The sequence below is a fragment of the Lontra canadensis genome, unplaced genomic scaffold, assembly GCF_010015895.1.
Source record: "Lontra canadensis isolate GAN:19392208 unplaced genomic scaffold, GSC_riverotter_1.0 scaffold37, whole genome shotgun sequence".
NCBI classification, from domain to species: Eukaryota; Metazoa; Chordata; class Mammalia; order Carnivora; family Mustelidae; genus Lontra; species Lontra canadensis.
In genome coordinates, this window is record NW_022631031.1 from 18,148,519 (window position 1) to 18,161,625 (window position 13,107).

At 39.0% G+C, this 13,107-nt stretch overlaps 1 protein-coding gene across 7 annotated transcripts in view; it reads left to right on the plus strand.

The window, feature by feature from the left end:
* The window catches only part of NCOA2 (nuclear receptor coactivator 2), a 292,692-nt gene that overhangs the window by 152,577 nt on the left and 127,008 nt on the right, over positions 1 to 13,107 (plus strand). Inside the window, exon 1 of one of the 7 annotated variants that reach the window (XM_032869224.1) lies at positions 339 to 360. The exons of the other annotated variants lie outside the window; for them this stretch is intronic. The gene's annotated coding sequence lies outside the window, so the exon portion shown is untranslated. Of the gene's footprint in view, positions 1 to 338; positions 361 to 13,107 lie in introns of those variants that run through there. 7 annotated transcript variants of the gene reach the window in all.

Sequence of the window (13,107 nt, forward strand, 5' to 3'; positions counted from 1 at the left end):
AGCAGGAAGAATTTTCGAGTGTTCCACCATGCTGGATTGTCAAAGGGGGATCTGTCTGATCAGCAGCTAAAAAAGGATTTGTGAGGCTAGTTTGTCAGCTATCGTTAGAAGCAAATGATAGAGGAGATAAGCGGCAGGGGGCTCAGCATGTGCTTAGGTCACATCAAGGCATAATGTTGGTCTGGTTTAATAGAGGAGATTTATCTCAGAGGCAGTAAATGTATTGCTAATTGTGGGGTTTGGGGGGGTTTGTGCTTTTTTGAAGAGTGATGTGTGGTATTTTTATTTACATCACTGGTGAAGAGGAAAACAAGCTGCTGAGCCCCGGTTTGAACTGCAGAGGCTGTGGACAGTTACAAGGTGTGTTTCCCAAGTGCTCTTGACTTAATAATTGGTAATGTTCTTGGAATTCTGTGTGCTGGCAGATTGGAGGTGCGTGCTGTCCAACAGAGGACCGAGCCTGACAGCCGGGCAGTGACAATGTTCTCAGGAACAGATAGATTCAGTGCCGTCCAGACTGATTCCTTCGTGGTCCTTATTTCTTTTGTGTTTATGTCATGATTAAAGGTTTCTTACAGTGACTTTATGTGGCCAGATACAATCTCATGCTTGTTTTAGAAAATATTTTGATAAGCATTTTAAGAAGCATTCGATCAAATCTTAATCACTAAGGAATAAATAGAAGCTTTATATTTGTATCTGTGTGGGTTTTTTTTTTTTCTTTTTCAATATCCTTTTGTAATTCAAGCTTAAGAGAGCTTTGCAGTGAATTTGAATTTACTTAATTTTTGGTTAGTTAATAAAGCTTTCTTTTTTGGCTGAGGCCTTGAATGAATGATTTTTTAAAAAATTATATATAGTACCCAACTTTCTCGATTTCTTACATCCTTATGCTATCACATGCAGAAACTAAAAACATAGTTAATCTTGAGACCGCTTGTCCACGTTTTTCTCATGCTAATGCTATTAATTATCTTAGCAGTCTGTACTTTGTTCTTAACCTTGGAAGGTGTAGTACTTAAAAATCTGAGACTGGGGAAAGATAATCGTAAGCTTTATCTGAAATGGGTTAACTGTTAATGTTGTATACTCAAGGAATGAATTCACTAATACGTTTTTTATTTAACCTCTAGAGCAGATATGCCCCACTTAGGGAGAATGTTTCCAAATCACGTATTTTGAAACTAAACTATTTTGTACATACCTTCCTTTTTTTTTTTTATACCTTCTTTTTGAAATTGACATTGGAGAAGGTAAATCTATCAGGCTATGATGCACTGTATACACAGTGTACAAAGAATTAAGTTATTTTATCTTTTCCAGTAAAAGATGGTGAGAACCGCTCAAACGATTTTTAATTATAAGTGCAGGAGATTCTCTCTCTCTTTTTTTAAAGATTTTATTTATTTATTTGATAGAGAGAGACAGTGACAGAAATAGCAAGAAAGAGATCATACAAGCAAGGAGAGCAGCAGGCAGAGGAAAGGGAGAAGCAGGCTCCCCGCTGAGTTTGGAGCCTGATTGGAGGACCCTGGGATCAAGACCTGAGCTGAAGGCGCACGCTTAAGGACTGAGCCACCCAGGCGCCCCCAGGAGATTCTTTTCCTGTTTATATCTACAAACCATATCTTAGCATGATAGAGTTTAACCATTCATATTATTGAGATTTTCTTTTAAAAAGACACTGGCAGTTTTGTCAATCTACTTGAAAAGACAGCTTGGTTCAAATAAACAGTTAATTAACTGTGATTGTGATCATTCTAGAATTTTTTTTTGAATCATAGGACTCTCCCTCATTCTTGTAAGTAGGCTGTAAGACAGAGTTACATACTGGTTTAAGCCCAAGACTCACTAGCATCATATGTTAAAATTTTTGAATAATAAAATTTGTGTAGCTAGACTGATTGGGTTTTCCTTGTTTTTACTTTTAAGTTTTATTTTGTTGTCTTACCTGACTTTTTTTTTTTTGCCTTACCTAACTTTAAATCGATGCAAGGATTTTGGAAAAATTCAAGGTGTTTTTACTGGGTACCTGCTATTATTACAAGATACTCTTGGAAACACTATGAGAAAACAAAGACAAATAAGATATTTAAACTAACAAGATAACTTATATCTGGCACTGGAACCCAGTCTCAATAAATGTAATTATCCTGGATCTTACACGACTTTTACATTATTAAAAGGAATTTTTTGTAAAACTTGTTTGGCTAATCAGAGAATACATTCCTGATAATTCTGCACCTTTTTCCACAAGCAGGCTTAAATGGTAGTTATAACTGGTCTCCATTTGTGCCAGTTCGTATGTCCTTTGTACTTAGGACAGAAATAACGTTCATTTTTTGCAGTCTCATAAAACTAGAATAGTTTTGTTTCTGATCGTGTTGCTTTTCTCCTAGGATGTCAAATACCAGTCCTTTACAATTTTAAATTACTTTTATAAAACTACAAATGATACATTGTGTTATCTACAAATATCTTTACTTTTGGAGGCTGGGGAGTAAGAACCCCAATCTTATTATTAGAGTTAAAAGACAGAAGTTTTGACGTCAGGGTAGTGTCTAAACAGGCCAGATGACTAGACTTGCAAATCCTGCTACACTTAAGAATTCCAACCACAATAATTAACCACAAATATTATAATCAGGTCTGATCTTGTCAGGCTGAGGGGGTTTGCTTCTTGGAACGGTTTTTAATTTATAGGAAAGATAGGGTAAGAAAATACCAAATTAAAGGTGATCTTAGTATTCAGTGTTGTAAAACTCCATCAATTATGTTTTTAAGAGATTTTAGGGTTTTGTTTTGTTTTGTTCTGTTTTGTTTTTTTGAGAAAGTCAAAGTTTGGGAAGATTTTGGCAAGATGAAGGTGTTGGGCAATATTTTAGACAGTTTAATTCTTTGAAAGCGAAGGGGATATAAAAGTGATGAAGTAAAGAAGTCTGTGCAATAGCCTACAAATTGTTCCAAGGTACCTTTTACAGGGTTTACTCGAAAACTGATCACTCATGAATGCTGAGAGAAGCTTAAGAGTCCGTTGGCTTGCACATGTCTCCTACAGGTGTCGCAGTCCTTAACATTAAAGAGAGAAGACTGGGCATTTCTGGTGTGTTGTTAACAGGTGTAGCAGTGACTCTCTCACCAAGCTTACGGTTAACACGCAGAGTTACGGCTTGTAATATGATGATCACTAACATAGGATAGCATAGACCTACATTAGCTTTAAATGTAAAGATAACTTAGTTATTACTGTTTATCTATTTTTAAAGATTTTGTGAGAAACACCAGATGCTGTAGTTTTGACATTGAATGAATTGTTCTTAAAAAACCAGCTGAGTTGAGAAATACTTTGAAGTAGAAGCTAGACAATTTGGTTCCATCAATTTAGATAGCAAATCAAATTATAATAATAAATTAATTGGCTAGAATAAAGGGTTGTAAAAGCACTCTCTGAGATTTATATTTAAAATTCATGTTTGTGTCTAAATCCTTAGATTCAAGTCAAAATAAATGATAAATATTATGCAAAAACTTTCTTGGATAACAAGAACTTTTGAAACTTTTGTTTTTTTTAATTGGCCGTTCCAAGTTTTTGCTTTCCTGCTTGAGAATTTTAAGTGAGAAAATACCCAATTTCAAATGTTAGTTTTATGTATGTTTATTAAAGATAATATTTTGTGGGCTTTTATCTTTCCCGTCTGTGATGAGGAATACGACAGTAGCAAAACAATTAGCGGTGATTTTGTTAATCATGAACTTAACTTTCATTTGGAGCTTGTTATGTGCCAGGCATAGTTCTAAGGACCTCACATTTATTCATTTAGTCTTTTTTTTTAATTAACATATAATGTATTATTTGCTCCAGGGATACAGGTCTGTGATTCATCAGTCTTCCATAATTCACAGCGTTCACCATAGCATATACCCTCCCCAGTGTCCATCACCCAGCCACCCCAACCCTCCCACCCCTCTCCCCTTCAACAACCCTCTCAGTTTGTTTCCTGAGATTAAGAGTCTCTTATGGTTTGTCTTCCTCTCTGGTTTCGTCTTACTTCATTTTTCCCTCCCTTCCCCTATGATCCTCTGTCTTGGTTCTCAAATTCCTCAAATCAGTGAGATCATATGATACCTGTCCCTCTCTGATTGACTTATTTTGCTGAGCATAATACCCTCTCGTTCCATCCATCATTTAGTCTTTATAGCAACGCTGTGCTATCCTGTACCTGTTTCACAGTTGAGGAAACAGAGACACAGAGAGATAAAGTAACTCGTCCAAGCTCACACAGCTTAATAAGTAGTAGAGTTGGATTCAAACAGGTAGTTTGCCTTCAGAGTCTGTGCTCTAAATTACTATATAACTGGGTTCAAGTGGTGTTGCCGGTTTATTCTGGAATGAGAGCAGGATGAACAGAGGGACAGGAGAGAACTATGTTAAGACTGAAATGATTTTGTTTCTCTGTGTTTGTACTTTGATGAGTTTTACTTCTGTTCCATTTCAAATATGTAAGATTAAAACATCATTCAAATGGTGTTTGGTTTGCACTGAAAAGAAACACATTCATAAAAAGTAACTCAGCTAAGGCAGAAATGTGCTTTCGAGGAAGGCGGTATGAGGGAGAGCATTAATACGGGGTAGCAGAGATTAGTGCAAGAAATGGACTGTGAATTACCATGAGATTAGTGTGGCGAGGAGAGGTTCTGAGTTGTGGGATCTGAAAGATGTGTATCACGTATTTTCTTACTTAGCTACCTTCCCTTTTTTTTGGCAAGTGGAGCCCTTTACTCACCACATTGCTGTGATGGAGCATGCAGGTATTAAAACCACAGAGAATCTGAATTCAAACACTGAGAACAAACACCTCTGGAGTATAACCCACTGCCTTGAGATTTGTTTTAAGTCATTTCATAGCCACACAGATTCCTTAGAGAGGAGTTCCCGTCTGGATAGTCTTTCAGAAGGGGATCCCTATGGTTCGTCAAACTTTAACAGCTAACAGGCGTATTTATTCCTAGGTGATGTCACTCGTTCTCGTTAGTATTCATGGTAGAAAAGGCTGGACCTTACTAAATCCTTGTAGATTGGATTTGAGTGGGAGTGAGTGGGAGAGTAAAGTAGTAAAGTATGGATATAGCTTTATCATTTGTCTTTGGTCTCCCTTAATGTACCCTCCATTTGATTTCTAAAATGCAAAAGTAGCCAGTTTTATTCTTGAACTTAAATCCTCCTGCTCATTTCTTTAACTCTTTAGTGTAGGATTTTGTTAGGGTCTTCACTAGTACAGGAGAAGAATAACCGACTGTCCCTGGGGGTGCAGAGAGGAGAGGATTGATCAGGGGACACTTAGTGGAGACGTTGAAGTTTGAGCTGCTTCTTAGGTGATCAGCAGGCCCTGGTGGATTTACAGGGCATTCTAGGCCTCTGCTGGCCATCATAGGAGCCGCTAGCCACAAGTGGCTTTTGATCATTTGAAATGTGGCTAGTGTTTTTTGACCACAGAATGCACTCAGATTTTGAAGACACTGCCCCAAAAAAGAATGCAAAATAGCTCAGTAATTTTTACAGTATTGATTGCATGTTGAAAAGATACTCTTTTGAATACGATGTGTTAAAATATATTACTAAATTTAACTGCAGATGTTTCTTTTGACTTGTAGTGTGGCTACTAGACAATTGGTGGCTCAGGGTGTCTTCTGTCCTCTGTTTTGCTTTGAGCCAGGAGGACAGCATGTGTAAAGGGAGGTGGCGTGAGGTAGCAGTCTCTCTCATAGTTGATACATCTGTGCCAGACATAAGGGATACGCTAATGAGCAGGAAGGTATAGACCCTTCCCAAGCCCACTGTCTTCTAATCTGTAACCAGACTAGAAGTAACCAGCAGTTTGAAGTCCACATTCCTTGGCAGGGAATAGAAGGCCTCTTATGATCTGCCTCTACTCCTCTAGATTCATGGCCGCCCCCCTGCCCCCAAACGCTGGCAACTGCAGACACTGTCCCATGTTCTACATTTAATGAAAACTACAGCTGATTCTCATTATTCACGGGAATTATGTTCTATAAAGTCATGGCAAACAGTGAATTAGCGAATGCGGAGCCATTGCTTCTAGGGAAAATAGAGTTAGGTTTCTCTGTGTCTCTGGTCATGACATTTTAGTTATTCGATTAATACATACCTTTAAGTGTGTTTCTGTTAAATACACCTTCTTTAACATAGATTGACATTTAACACTTCACCAGCAGCGTTCTAAATTGGGCCTGAATGCAGTTTATCTAACACTCGTATTTTCTCCATAAGGCGCATCACAGACTCTTGTGCTTGGGAACACTAGACCTCACTTCACTAGGTGCGGAGGCCATTTGAAACAGGGAAGTCACCAATAAAGAGCACAAAAATAAGGAAAAATGTGGCCCTAAGTATACAGCAGAAGGAATACTCCTTTTACAGTGTAAGGATTGAAACAGGAAGGCCGTGTCACTTTGTTCAAATAGGAGGTGCTATTTGTGGAGTACTTACAAGGAGCCAAGTAGTTCAGATAATAATGACTGTTAATAAAGGCGGCTGGCTCTCTTTCAGCAGGCAATTTCTGTGCATCAGGCTGTGTACTTACGTAGTTGATCTCGTTCAGTTTTCATACAAACTTTAGGAAGTGATTATTATTTCTGAATTTTACTGACGTGGAAACTGAGGCTCAGAGAGGTTAAGCACCTGTCCCACTGTGTTGCACAGTGATTGAACTATGAAAGCGAGAGATGAGCCAGGCTCTGTCTGCCTTGGGGGCTGAGGAAGGGGATGAAGTTCAATACAGCTGAGTCATGCTCCGTAGGGCTTTTGTCTTCGGTGGGAGGGGTGGAGTTGCAGCCCCTGGTCTACAAATTCCCCTGCTTCCGTATCTGTCCGATAGCCTGAATATTGGAATCTGGAGGAATGGAGCCTGTGATACCATTTACTGTGAAGAAAGGCTGAGAACCGCCATGTATTTGTTGACTGTGGTGGCAAAGGTGCTCTCCGTCTGCTTCAGCTGCTTCTGTTTCACCAACTAGTCAAACATTTCAAACTCAATGCATATCTTTTTTCTGCTTTGTAACTTTGGCTCATTCGTCACTCCATATGCCTTTATTATCTTGTGGTTTCCTTCTTTGTGTCTTTTCAACTTCTCTCTCTGCCCAGGAACAGCCCTCCTATATTCCACAGGCTGAGAATCTGTTAGACTGGAGCGATCACCCTTATCTTTGCCTGGAAGGAACTTGGGTGCCAGATCACTCCAGAAGACCACTGGGCAGCCTATAGATGGGACACCTGGGTTGAGTGCCTCATTATACTGGGATTGTGTCTTCTCCGGAAGGAGCTGGATAAAAGCTGCCTTGGAAGAGTTCCCTGAGGGTCTTTAGGAAGGGGTGTGGACATGCTTGTTAGGTCCAGAGCGGAGCACAGTAGAGTCTGGTGCTACGTGACATATACAGAGACTATCTACGGGACTCTGTTTCTTGTGTTTCTTCACATCGGAAATTAGAAGCCTGATTTCAGTTCCCCGACTTTTTTTCTTGGTTGTTTGTAGAGTGTAGTCGTTCATGTAGATGAAGCTGGTCTGTATGTTTATTATCAGAGTTACTTATTGCCGAGTTACATACAGTTACCTCTGCCGGGGTAGAAATAGAATTCCTACAGTGACCCATTCCAGAGGCCCCTTCTGGCTTCTCTGATCGGATCTTTCGTCACCTCCAGATTCTTTCAACTCCCAGGTAACCTTAAGACAGTTGGAATTAGATTCTGGAACATAATTTTCTAATGTACTTGGTTGGATATGTTATCAGGGCACCTAGGATTAAGTAGGAAGACAGACAAAGTAACAGATGTAAACAGGAAGTTGTTTCTTGTATAAGGGTCATTGTGAGCACAACGTACCAAAGTGAGAGAAATTGACCCAATTATTGCCAGACACAAAAAGCAGATTTTCACTGGAATAGAAGGAGTGGGCTGTGGGTATAGAGATAAAGTGGGGCACAGTTGAGTTTATGGGGTCCTGGCATAATCCTAAATGTCAAACCACCTAAGTTCAGCAATACTTTGTGGTTTAGGCAAGTGATGCACTGTGTTCACTGTAGTTACATTTGGTATGTGAAGGTTGTGGGATTAGTCTGCTGGCTGGAAATGAACAGAAGCTCAGAGGGGCATATCACCGTGACATGAGAACTCAAAAGGAAATTCAGGGAAGAGAAAAGTTTGTGTTTCCTTGGTGATACCAACAGGAGAGAACAAAACCTCATTCGTTCCTAGCATAGCATTGTACGGTCTTCAGCTTTTGGGTCCTCTGTTGGTTGGTCAGTTCACATTGGAAGGTCAGTAATTAACAACGTGTGCCAGTGCCAACCACATGTGGCAGTTCTGGTGCAAACTATCTGTCCCTTTCATGATGTTACAGTTGAAGATCCCCATGGAAAGACATTCCACAAACTTTGAGGGTGATGTGTTCATCTTTTTTCTAGCAATATTTTACCTAGATCATTTTCTTGTACCATCGCCTGACAACTTTACTGCTATATATTTTGAGATAGTCGTTTAATGGCCTTTTTTTTTTTAAGATTTTATTTATTTATTTGACAGATAGAGATCACAAGTAGACAGAGAGGCAGTCAGAGAGAGGAGGAAGCAGGCTCCCTGCCAAGCAGGACCCTGGGATCATGACCTGAGCCAAAGGCAGAGGCTTTAACCCACTGAGCCACCCAGGAGCCCCCGTTTAATGGCTTTTAATTAGAGAGCATGAATAAGTGTGGAAAGAGCATGGACTTTGCAATCAGAGCTTGGTTTGAAACCTAGCAATTTAACATATAAGCTTTGAGACTTCGGACAAGTCATTTGACTTCCTTGAATTTGGTTTTTCTCTGTAAAACAGGGGATGATATCTGCTTTGTAAAACCCTGTGAATTAAATTAAATGATGCAGTGCCTAGTACAATGTCTAACACTTAATAATTACCGAACACCTAAAACACCTTTTCTCTGTAAGATATCCCTTCAGCATACTTGGTGTGTTTTCTTACGCATGTTTCATTTCCCCAGTAGTTTAACGTGTACACACACACACACACACACACATACACACAAACACATATCCACTTATTTAAATAAGTTCTTAGTGTCTGTTCACTGACTTAAATTCCCTATGAACCTGTTATTTCTAACTTCTGGAGCAACATAGAATCTCATGCTTCTAAGTGAATTGCAGATTTTAAATTTTGCCTTTATTCTTGCAATCTAAGAGTACAATTGCTATTTTATTTCTAGGATCAAATCATTTGGTTGATTCACATTAAACTGGCAGTCAAAATCTCCTGCTTATCCTCACCTAAGTGATCATCATCATGGTTTCCCCTGTTTAGAACTTCAAACAGTTGATTCTTTTTTTTTTTCCCCATCTCATTGCAAGATTCTACCCTTCTTTTTGTGGGTAGTTACCATGCTGTTTTTGAACACTGTGTAGTAACCTGCTTAACCTTTCTTAAATTTTAAAAGGTACAGAACTGTATGCTAAGATTATATCTTGATAACCATGGTGAAAAACACTGAAACTGAGTTTCTGTTAGAGGACATGAGACATACACAGGTACGAAGACCTGCGTCTCTGTTAGGTAAAGAGGCAGCATACTTCAGGTAGGCTCTAGAATCAGCAGCTCAGATTCTAGTCCATTTCACTCACCTCTTGGCTGTATTTGACTTTGAATGTGGTTTTTTTTTTATTTTTATGGGCTTCAGAGAATGGTAATAATAATGACTTCCTAGGGTTTTTGTGAGGATCAAATAAAATAATATCAGTAATAGTGCAGGTATAACATAGCAAATGTTCAGTGAGGTTACCTGTGTTGGCGAAATAACTTTATACTCAATAGCAGTTTGTAAAACAATTGATCCAGTGGCTTCTATGTCAGGCATTTTGATAAGAGATAAAGGATAGGATAAAGAGATCCTAAGAAAAAGAGATGAAGCATACTTAGTCTCTGCCCCTCAAGGAGCTTAAAATTGGGGAGTGAAAAAGACATAAATAATTACACTATACATGGTTAATGGTAGAGTTATATATAGGCTATTAAAAGATAGAAGAAGTGAATTTAATCTTGGGGAGAGGGCCATGTAGGATGGGTTCTAAAAGATGAGAGGTAATCAGCCCAAAGGCGGAAGACATATGGTCTGTTCTATGTATGAGAAGCACAGGGAAGAGATGACAAGTGCGTAGTAATGTATAGGTGAGGAACCCTAGACAGTTTACATTACCGGGTCAAACAGAATAGTATGGGAGAGGAGCCTGGAGAAATAGGCAAGGGCTAGCTAGATCCCAAGACATGTGACATCTGAGGCAGCACAGACTTCCTCTTGGAAGGAGAAGAGTCTACTGAAGGTTTTGAGAAGGGCAATAATCTGGAGGTAAGGAAACTTAAGTGAGATAATCCAGGTAAAAAGCGGTGATGAGCTGAACTCGAAGCTGTAATGATTATCATAGTGACAAGAGGGGAGACTGTTTATGAGGCGAAGTCAGATTGTTGATGATTTGATGGGAAGAATGCAGAAGCTTAAAGAATGCAGTGTACAGTCGCTCTTCCAGGTGAGGCAGTTTTGGGGTGCAGAGAAGGAACGGATGGACTTAATTTGGTGAGTTGGATTTTGAGGTGGAAGCTTTGAGAGGTCAAGGCTGGAAAGAAAGATCTGGAAAACCATGGAAATAGGTGATACCACTGTGGGGAGTATTAAGCTGAAGTCCTTAGCCTGATTTGGACATTTGAATTACCTGGAGAGTTTTTAAGCAAAATACTCATGGTCAGACTGCACATCCAAAGATTTAATGGGTCTGGAGTGGTGTCCTGGTCATCTTGTTTTATGTCCTATTTGTTTTGTTTTGTCTATATGTGTTTTTTAAATTGTGGTAAAATATGCATAACTTAAAATTAATCATTTTAACTATAAGTGCACAGTTTAGTAACATTAAGTATGTTCACAGTGTTGTTCATTTACAGAACTTTTTAATCATCCCAAACAGAAACTCTGTACCCATTAAACAATAACTCTTCATTCCCACTTCTCCCCAGCCACTGGTAGCTTCTGTTCTACCTTCTGTCTCTGAATTGATTATTCTAGGTGCCTCATAAAAGTGAAATCATAGTATGTGGCCATTTGTGTCTGACTTTTTTTACTTAGTGTAATGTTTTCAAGGTTCATCTGTGTTATGGCATGTGCCAGTATTTTATTCCTTTCTAAGACTGAATAATATTCCATTGTATGTTTGTACACATTTTGTTTATTCATCTGTTGATGGACATTTGGGTTATTTCCATCTTTTCACTGCTGCGAATAATGCTGCCAACACTATGAATATATATGTATCTGTTTAAGTCCCTGCTTTTAATTCTTTGCAGTATTTAACCCAGAAGTGGAATTGCTGGATCGTGTGGTAATGTTGTATTTTTTAAAAGCTCCCCAAGTGATCTTTAAATATGTGGTTATGGTTGAGAACCTGTGATACAGAACAAGGGTACTTAATCTGGAAGACCCATAAAATGGTCTTCATGGGTTAGTGACTTCTTAGGAGAATTGTGTGCTTTGTTTTGTATATCTGTGGTTTCACGTTTTGGCTTTGATCCCATTCTCAGAAGAGTTCATGACTCCAAAGTGGTACTAGGAATCACTGTAGAACCTAATTTTAAAATAGACCAAGATTGGAGTAGACGTTTCTCCAAAGAAGATACAGAGTAGCCAAGTAAGCACATGAAAATCTGCTAAACATCATTAGTCATTAGGGAAAAGAAGGTGAAACCCAACAATGAGGTACTATTTCGTATGAAATAGGATGGTGATAATTTTTTTTAAAAGGAAAATATTAAGTGTGGACAAGGATATGGAGAAACTGGAACCTTTGAACATGGCAAATGGAAAACTAAAATGGTATATCCACTTTGGAAAGCAGGTGGGCAGTTCCTCAAAAAATTAAACACAGAGTTACCATATTACTCAACACTTTGATTCCTAGATATTTATCCAAGTGAACTGAAAACTTATGTCTCTGCAAAAACTTGCATGCAAACGTCCATAGCAGCATTATTTCTGATCCAAAAAGTAGAAACCCAAATGTCTGTCAGTGACAAGTAGATCAATAAAAAGTGGCGTATTCATACACTGTAATGTTTGGCCATAAAGAGGAGTAAAGTACTGATATGCGCTGCAATATTGCAGAAACTTGAAGATACACAGAAGGCCACATATTATGTGAGCCCATTTATATGAAATGTCCAGATTAGACTAAATCGACAGAGACGGAGAATGGAGATCAGTGCTAAGACATGGGTGAGAAGGCAATGAATAGTAATTGCATAATGGGTATGGGGTTTCCTTTTGGGGTGATGAAATTTTACAGAATTAGACGTGATCGTTGCAAAATTATGTGAATAGACAAAATCATGAAATCTACATGTTTTTAAAAGGGTGAATTTTGACAGGATGGGGCGCCTGGGTGGCTCAGTGGGGTTAAGCCTATGCCTTCTGCTCAGGTCATGATCTCAGGGTCCTGGGATTGAGCCCCGCATCAGGCTCTCTAGTCAGCAGGAAGCCTACGTCCCCCTCTCTCTATACCTGCCTCTCTGCCTACTTGTGATCTCTCTCTCTGTGTCAAATAAATAAATAAAATCTTTTTAAAACAATGAATTTTGGGGGTACCTGGCTGGCTCAATCAGTAGAGCATGCCTCTTTCTATCTCTGGATCATGAGTTCAAGCCCTACATTGGATGTAGAGATTACATAAATAAAAAAGCTTAAAAAAATAAAAGGGTGAATCTTATGGCTTGTGAATTATACCTCAATAGAGCTGTTGAAAATAATTTTTCAAGGAGCACCTGCGTGGCTCAGTCGGTTAAGCACCTAGTTCTTGATCTCAGCTCAGGTCTTAATCTCAGGGTTTTGAGTTCAAGCCCTGCATTGGGCTCCCCACTGAGCATGGAGCCTACTTAAAAATAAATGAATGAATAATCAATCAATCAGTCTTTGAAGAAGAAGAAGAAGAAAACAGCCAATGGGAGGATTGGCTGAGATGGAGGTCTGGATACCTGCAAAGGGGACGATCCACAAAAGAGATGG